A 7,032-nucleotide genomic window follows, 5' to 3' on the forward strand; every position below is an offset into this window, starting at 1 on the left:
ATCCTTTGCCTTACTCTGGTTTCTATAATACTTTGTATAAAAGTATGAGGTCAGTGGGCTTCATTTACATGAATGCCAGAGAACTTTACAAAAGCATGGAGCATGCTTTCCATCCATTAAAGTTGATAACACACTTGGGAACTTACTGGAATTCCTTGGACACATGTGAGACAAGAAATGAGGGTTTTAAAATCTGGTATTATGATGCCTCCAGCTTTATTTTTATTGTTTAGGATTGCTTTAGCTATTCAGAGTCTCTTGTGATTCCATTTGAATTTTGGGGTCATTTTTTCCATATCTGAGAACATCTTTGATATTTTGATTAGGATCACATTGAATCTATAAATTTCTTTGGGCAGTACAGACATATTGCTGATATTAATTCTTCCAATCCATGAACATGGACAATTTCTTCATTTTTTGTGTCTTCAATTTTTTCTTTAATGTTTTGCAATTTTCTTTTTTTTAAACTTTCTTTTATACCTTTGTCAAACCAATGGTTAGCAATATTATGCTACTATAGTTTTTTTTTTAAGATTTATTTTATTTATTTGAAAGACAGAGGTAGAGGCAGAGAGAGAGAGAGAGAGAGAGAGAGGTCATGGATCTGCTGGTTCACTCCCCAAATAGCTTCAACAGCCAGAGCTGAGCCGATCCGAAGCCAGGAACAAGGAGCTTCTCCCAGGTCTCCCACATGAGTGTAAGGGCCCAAGGACTTGGGACATCTTCTGTTACTTTCCCAGGCACATTAGCAGGGAGCTGGATCAGAATTGGGGCAGGTGGGACTAGAACCGGTACCCATATGGGATGCTGGCACTTCAGGCCAGGGCTTTAACCCACTGTGCCACAACTCCAGCTCCACAATTTTCAATGTAGAGATCTTTCACATCTTTGGTTAAATTTATCCCAAGATATTTAAATTTTTTGTAGCTACTCTGAAGGGGACTAATCTAACAAACTCTTTCCCAGACATGACATTGTTTGTATATACAAATGCTATTCATTTTTGTGTGTTAATTTTATATAATGCAATTTGACCAAACTCTTTTATAAGTTTCCATAATCTCTTAGTGGAGTCTTTTGGTTCCCTTATGTATAGAATTATATCATCTGCAAACAGGGATAATATGACTTCCTCTTTTCCAATTTATGTACTTTTCACTTCTTTTTTTTTGTCTAATAGTTCTTGATAAAACCTCCAGTACGATGTTGACTAGCAATGGTGAGAGTGGGCATTCTTGTTTGGTTCCAGATGTTAGTGGAAATGCCTCCAGCTTTTCCCCATCAATATGATGCTGTCTGTGGGTTTTCATATGTTGCCTTAATCATGCTGAGGAATGATCCTTCTATGTTTAACTTCATCATGGAAGGGTGTTCTATTTTATCAAATGCTTTCTCTGCATCTATTGAGCTATTACAGGGCAGTTATAATCAAAACAGTCTGGTACTGGCACAGGAATAGAAATACGGACTAATGGAATAGATTAGAGACCTCAGAAATCAATCCACACATATCCTACCAACTTTTAGTTCATTTGACAAATGAACTAGAATCATTCCCTGAATAAAGGACAGTCTCTTCAACAAAAAGGGTATTGGGAACATTGGATATCTGCATGCAGAATTATGATGCAAGACCCCTACCTTACACCCTGTACAAAAATCATCTCAAAATGGATCAGGGATCTAAAAAGACCAGAAATCATCAAATTAGTAGAGGAAAACATAGGGGAAACCATGCAAGACACTGGCATAGGCAAAGACTTTTTGGATAAGACCTAAGAAGCATAGGCAATAAAAACAAAAATAGGCAAATGTGATTACATCAAGCTAAGAAGCTTTCACACAGCAAAGGAAATACTCAACAAAGTAAAATGGTAACTGACAGAATGGGAGAAACTATTTGCAAACTATACATCTGATAAAGGAATAATACCCAGCATATATAAGGAACTCAAGTAATGCAACAACAACAAAACAAATAATCCAGTTAAAAAAATAGGCTAAGGATATGAAGAGGAATTTTTCAAAGGAAGAAATACAAATGGTCAACAGACACATAAAAAGATGTCCAGGATCACTAGCTATCATGGAAATGCAAATAAAAACAACAATGAGGTTTCACCTCACCCTAATTAGAATGGCTATCATCTAAAAATGAAAAAATAACAAATGCAGGGGAGAATGTGGAGAAGAGTGCCCTAATAATACACTGTTGGTAGGAAAGTAAACTAGTACAATCATTATGGAAAACAGTATGGATATTCTTCAGAAATTTGAAAACAGATCTAGTATATGACCCAATCATCTCATTCCTGGGAATTTACCCAAAGGAAATTAAATCATAATATGAAACAGTTATCTGTACCGCCATGTTTACAGTAGTTCAATTCACAATAGGTAAGACAGGGAATCAACCCTGATGTCCATCAACTGATGACTGGATAAAGAAAATGTAATATATACACTATGGAATACTTCTCAGCCATACAAAAGAATGAGATCCTGTCCTTTGCAACAAAATGGGTGCCACTGGAGACCTTCATGCTTAGTGAAATAAGCCAGTCCCAAAAAGAAAATGTCATGTTTCCCTGTTTTGTGGTAACTAAAATACAAAATACAAAAAATGTAATATTTATGAATGAAACTGACATTTTGAGATTTGATTATTGTTTATAGCCCTGTCTATACTCTTGAGGAACAGAGTTTTTTTTAAGCTACTACTTGTTGAATTCCTTATTTAGTGGAGGATTAAGCTTGGATTAAAGAAAACTGAAAACATGCCATTGTAATTTTTTTAGTGGAAAGCAAAATAGCAAGGCTTATTAGGGTGGGGACATCCGTAAGAACAGATGGGCACCTCTCCAGACAGGACCTGAGAGAGAGTGCGCAGTTCACATTTAGGCTGGGGCTTTTAAGGTTATGGGTCTTCCTTGCCGCCTTTTCCCTCCCCCTCTCCTCCTTCTCCTCCTGAACAAAGGAGTTGTTGGGTGTAAATATGAAAAATTCCTTTCTGAGTTTTCCCCCTGGAGTTATCAGACAGGGGAAGCCTGGTTGGCATCGTCCCGCCCTAGAAGAAGGACATCTATCAGGCTAGGTAGAAGGGGCAGGAACCCCTGGAAGGTCATCAGGATCCGGGCAGGACTTTGAAGTGTAAGATGCTGGGCTTCTGGAGCTTCCGCAGTAGGTGCTGGTCTTCAGGCCTTTCTCACACACAAAGGCTCAATTTCTGACTTCCTACCTAACATATCCGCCCTCAAGAAAAAATACCCATAATTTATGGGCGTAAATGGGTGGAGTTCCGCCTTCTATAGCTACTTCAAAGCTGACAAATAGGCACAGCGATGGATATGGGTATTTTTCTCTTGCTACCTGTCCTAAGGTGCTTGAGAATGGCCTCAGGAAACAATGTCCCGCTTGGTCCAGAGGACGGTCACCTTGTCTGAGGTAGGCAGGAAGCTGTGTCTTAGAAGCACCTGGAGCCAGATGGCTTATCTTCTGTCAGAGACAGAACTAGGATGTTAAAGCACACCATTGTAAAAATTAAAAGGAAATTAAGAAAAGAAGGAGGAGGGATAATGGGAGTGAGAGAGGTGGGGAGAGTAGGGTGGGAAGTATCACTGTGATCTTAAAACTGTACATATAAAATACATGAAATTTGTTCCTTTTATATAAATTTAAAATTTTTTAAAAAAAAATGAAATGAGGGTTTTGGTCTTGGTTAGTGCATCACAGCAGTGTTTCTGATGATTAAGATCTCTTAACATCAGGGTCAGAAACCATAAATAGCTACCAAGTTGCAGCTCACATCTGGAGCCTCAGAGCTGCTGCTATGCTTTATCTTGGGAAATGTCTGGAAGTCAAGGGTGTGGCATATGGAAATCATCCTCTTTTTTTGACAAGAAATAAATCATTACTAGTAAAAGTAGGGAGGGTATCATACAAACCCTCTCTCATTTCCGAGCACTCTGAGGACTGCAAAGGTCAAGATGTCGGCAATTAACCAACTCAGCATGATTAGGGTGGGGATTTCTTGCGAATCTGTGACTTGGTGTGCAGCTTTCTATCACAGCCCCTGCAAACAGTTTCAATCAGTTAGACGAGGCAAAATCCTAGAGTCTTTGGCAAAAATTTCACAAGAAACTCCCTTTCTTTTTGATGTCAACCTCAATAATAGTAACGATAAAAATGACAGCAAATAAGTGATTAGTATGGTCTAAGTGCTGGTCTTGGTGCTTTCCATATTCTAGTTCACTTAATCCTCACAGTGGCTCTGTAAGATAGTCAGTAGTATTACCTCCATTCTACAGATGAGTAAACAGAGGCACAAAGTAAGTAATGGACTGGTCTGAGGCCATGGAGCATGTTAAATAAAAGAGGTAGACTTTAGGCTCCAAAGTCTGCTTAAATACATGAAATATAGAGATCGGTCTTTGATCGGTCTAGAAAGAGGGTGGACTCTCAGGCCTTGTGTGGACTTTCCCTTAGACAGAAGTTTGGTAAATATGTGTCTCATGGATGACTAGATCCATAAGTACATTCTGGAATGGCCAGGACTCATACCCCTTTCATGTTCTCTCCCTGCTGTGCTGGTATTTTTACCTAGAGTGGTAGGGAGTCTAAGATCTCATGACACAAGCCCCTAGGTCATTTCAGAGGGCCCCAAGACCATTTATTACTTTCTCTGTATTTCTAATGCTAAAAAGGACTGGAGAAAGTGGAAGGCCTGCAATCAGCCAAATGACAGAAAACAGGTTTTCTGCTGTTGTAAAGGCTTTGGTTTCAGGTATTTTTCACATGAGGGCCCAAAGAATGTGCTCTGATGGAAAGAACTCTTTTCATTTTTCCCCTTTGTTTTCTTCTTTCCTGGTTCATTCCTTTCTCTTACCCTTTATCTTTTTCTACTCTCTCCACTTTGCATTCATTGTATGTTAGAGCCAGAGTTATTTAAAGTATACTGAAGATAATAGTACAGGTATTTTTTTTTTTTTGAGAAATACCAAGGAAGAGAAATTGTTCATTTACAGGTTGGTAATGACTTTCTTTGGGAAGCAACATTAGAATACAGACTTCTTTCATGGATAAATGTTATAAATTGAATACAGCATCCAACAATGACTCAATGGACTTCTCTGTCACACTAATCTTTGGAAATACTCTTTCTGGGCATTCTGCCTCAGATTAAGGAGAAAGTGCTCTGAGCTGCTTGGCTCTAGGCTCTTCCTGTTGAGATTTATGAATCTGGATAGCAACAGATCATCCCTTAACATATTTTTAAATGGGCAATTCCATTTCAAGAGTAAAGAAGACCACAATAAATATGAATGGAGAAAGAAAAGTCAGATACATAAGATTAGAGGACTTTGTCAAAAATGACTTACTGATGAAAAATATTAACACAGATATATCAACACGAGCCTTTTGTTTGATTATTCACACAAAGATCATCAGCTTGTAAATTACTTAAAGAACAGAACTCCGTGATGTCTGTCTAAAACAAATATTCCTTTAGGTCAAATTTCCTAGGACTCTAACATTCCTACTAGTCCATATTTTTACTTGCACTTTTTCTGAGAAACTTAATTAACTTTAAATAAGCACCCAAGAGTGACACATCTTTGGTAAGCACTTAGACATAACTGTAGTTTACGAGACATGAGTATGCTTCACTTAGTACATTAAGGAAAAGTAAGTCTTCCAGATTCCAGATCACACTTAGTGAAATAATCCAGAGCCAAAGGGACAAATAATGTACATCCTCCCTGACCTACGATAACTAATGGAGCACCTAAAAGGCAATCTGAAGAAGTGAAATTGATACTTTGAGAAGCGACGACGTGAACAGTTCTTGTCTTGACTGCAGAGGAACAGGTTTTTTTTGTACTATTTGTTGAACTTTTTATTTAACATAGAGTTAAACATATGCGTATAAAGTAAATTGAAAATAGATCTCAGTATAAAATAAGATTGGGAATAAGAGAGGGAGGAAGAAGAGTGGTAGGAATACGGTTGGGATGGCAGGCATGGTGGGAAGAATCACCATGTTCCTAAATTGTAATTATGAAGTATATGAAGTTTGTTACTGTAAAAAAAAAAAGTAAGTCTTAGGGAACAAGCTTTGTCATTAATTAAAGAAGCACCTAAGAAAACAAGCAATGGAGTTGGACATTTTGGCCTAACAAAAATTTATGAGGCGTAAGTATATCCTCCACTTAATACACTAAAATGAAATAAATCTTTGAAAACAAGTTTTATTGCTAATTCTTCTAATGAAACTCTTTAAGGGCAGAGGTCCTGCATGGGAGGTTAGTGCACAGTGACTCTTGTTAATTTAACAATTAACACTCTTATGTATGATGTGAGTGATCACCCGAGGCTCTTTACATGAGCTGTCTAGGCTATGGAAGCCTTTTGAATCTACAAACTCCATCAGTATTTAGACAAGGCCATAAGCAAAGTGGAAGTTCTCTCCACCCTTCCGAGAAAAGCAAATCCTTCTTTGATGACCACTTCTTTCCACTGGGGTTTCACCCATAGAGGTCCCTTATGTGGACACTTTTTGCCATATTATCTTGGCTTTCCATGCATGAAATGCTCTCATGGGCTTTTCAGCCACACCAGAATGCCTTAAGTGCTGATTCCGAGGTCAGAGTGCTACTTAAAATGACTGTCATTCCATGAGTCTGCTGTATGGACTGTTTCTTATATTGGAGCCCTTGCTCCTTTTTAATTCTATTATTATTACTGAACACTTAATCCTATATTTATGATCACTTTTTAAAAAGATTTATTTATTTATTTACTTATTTGAAAGACAGAGTTACAGAGAGGCAGAGGCATATCTATCTATCTATCTATCTATCTATCTATCTATCTATCTATATCTTCCATCTGGTGGTTCACTCTGCAATCAATCCCTGGAGCAAGGACAGTTTTTTTTTTTTTTTTTTTAGCAAATGGTACTGCAGAAACTGGATCTCCATCTCCATGTGTAAAAGTATGAAACTAGACTCATACCTTACATCTTACACA

The sequence above is a fragment of the Lepus europaeus genome, chromosome 5 (genome assembly GCF_033115175.1).
Source record: "Lepus europaeus isolate LE1 chromosome 5, mLepTim1.pri, whole genome shotgun sequence".
Lineage (NCBI taxonomy): Eukaryota > Metazoa > Chordata > Mammalia > Lagomorpha > Leporidae > Lepus > Lepus europaeus.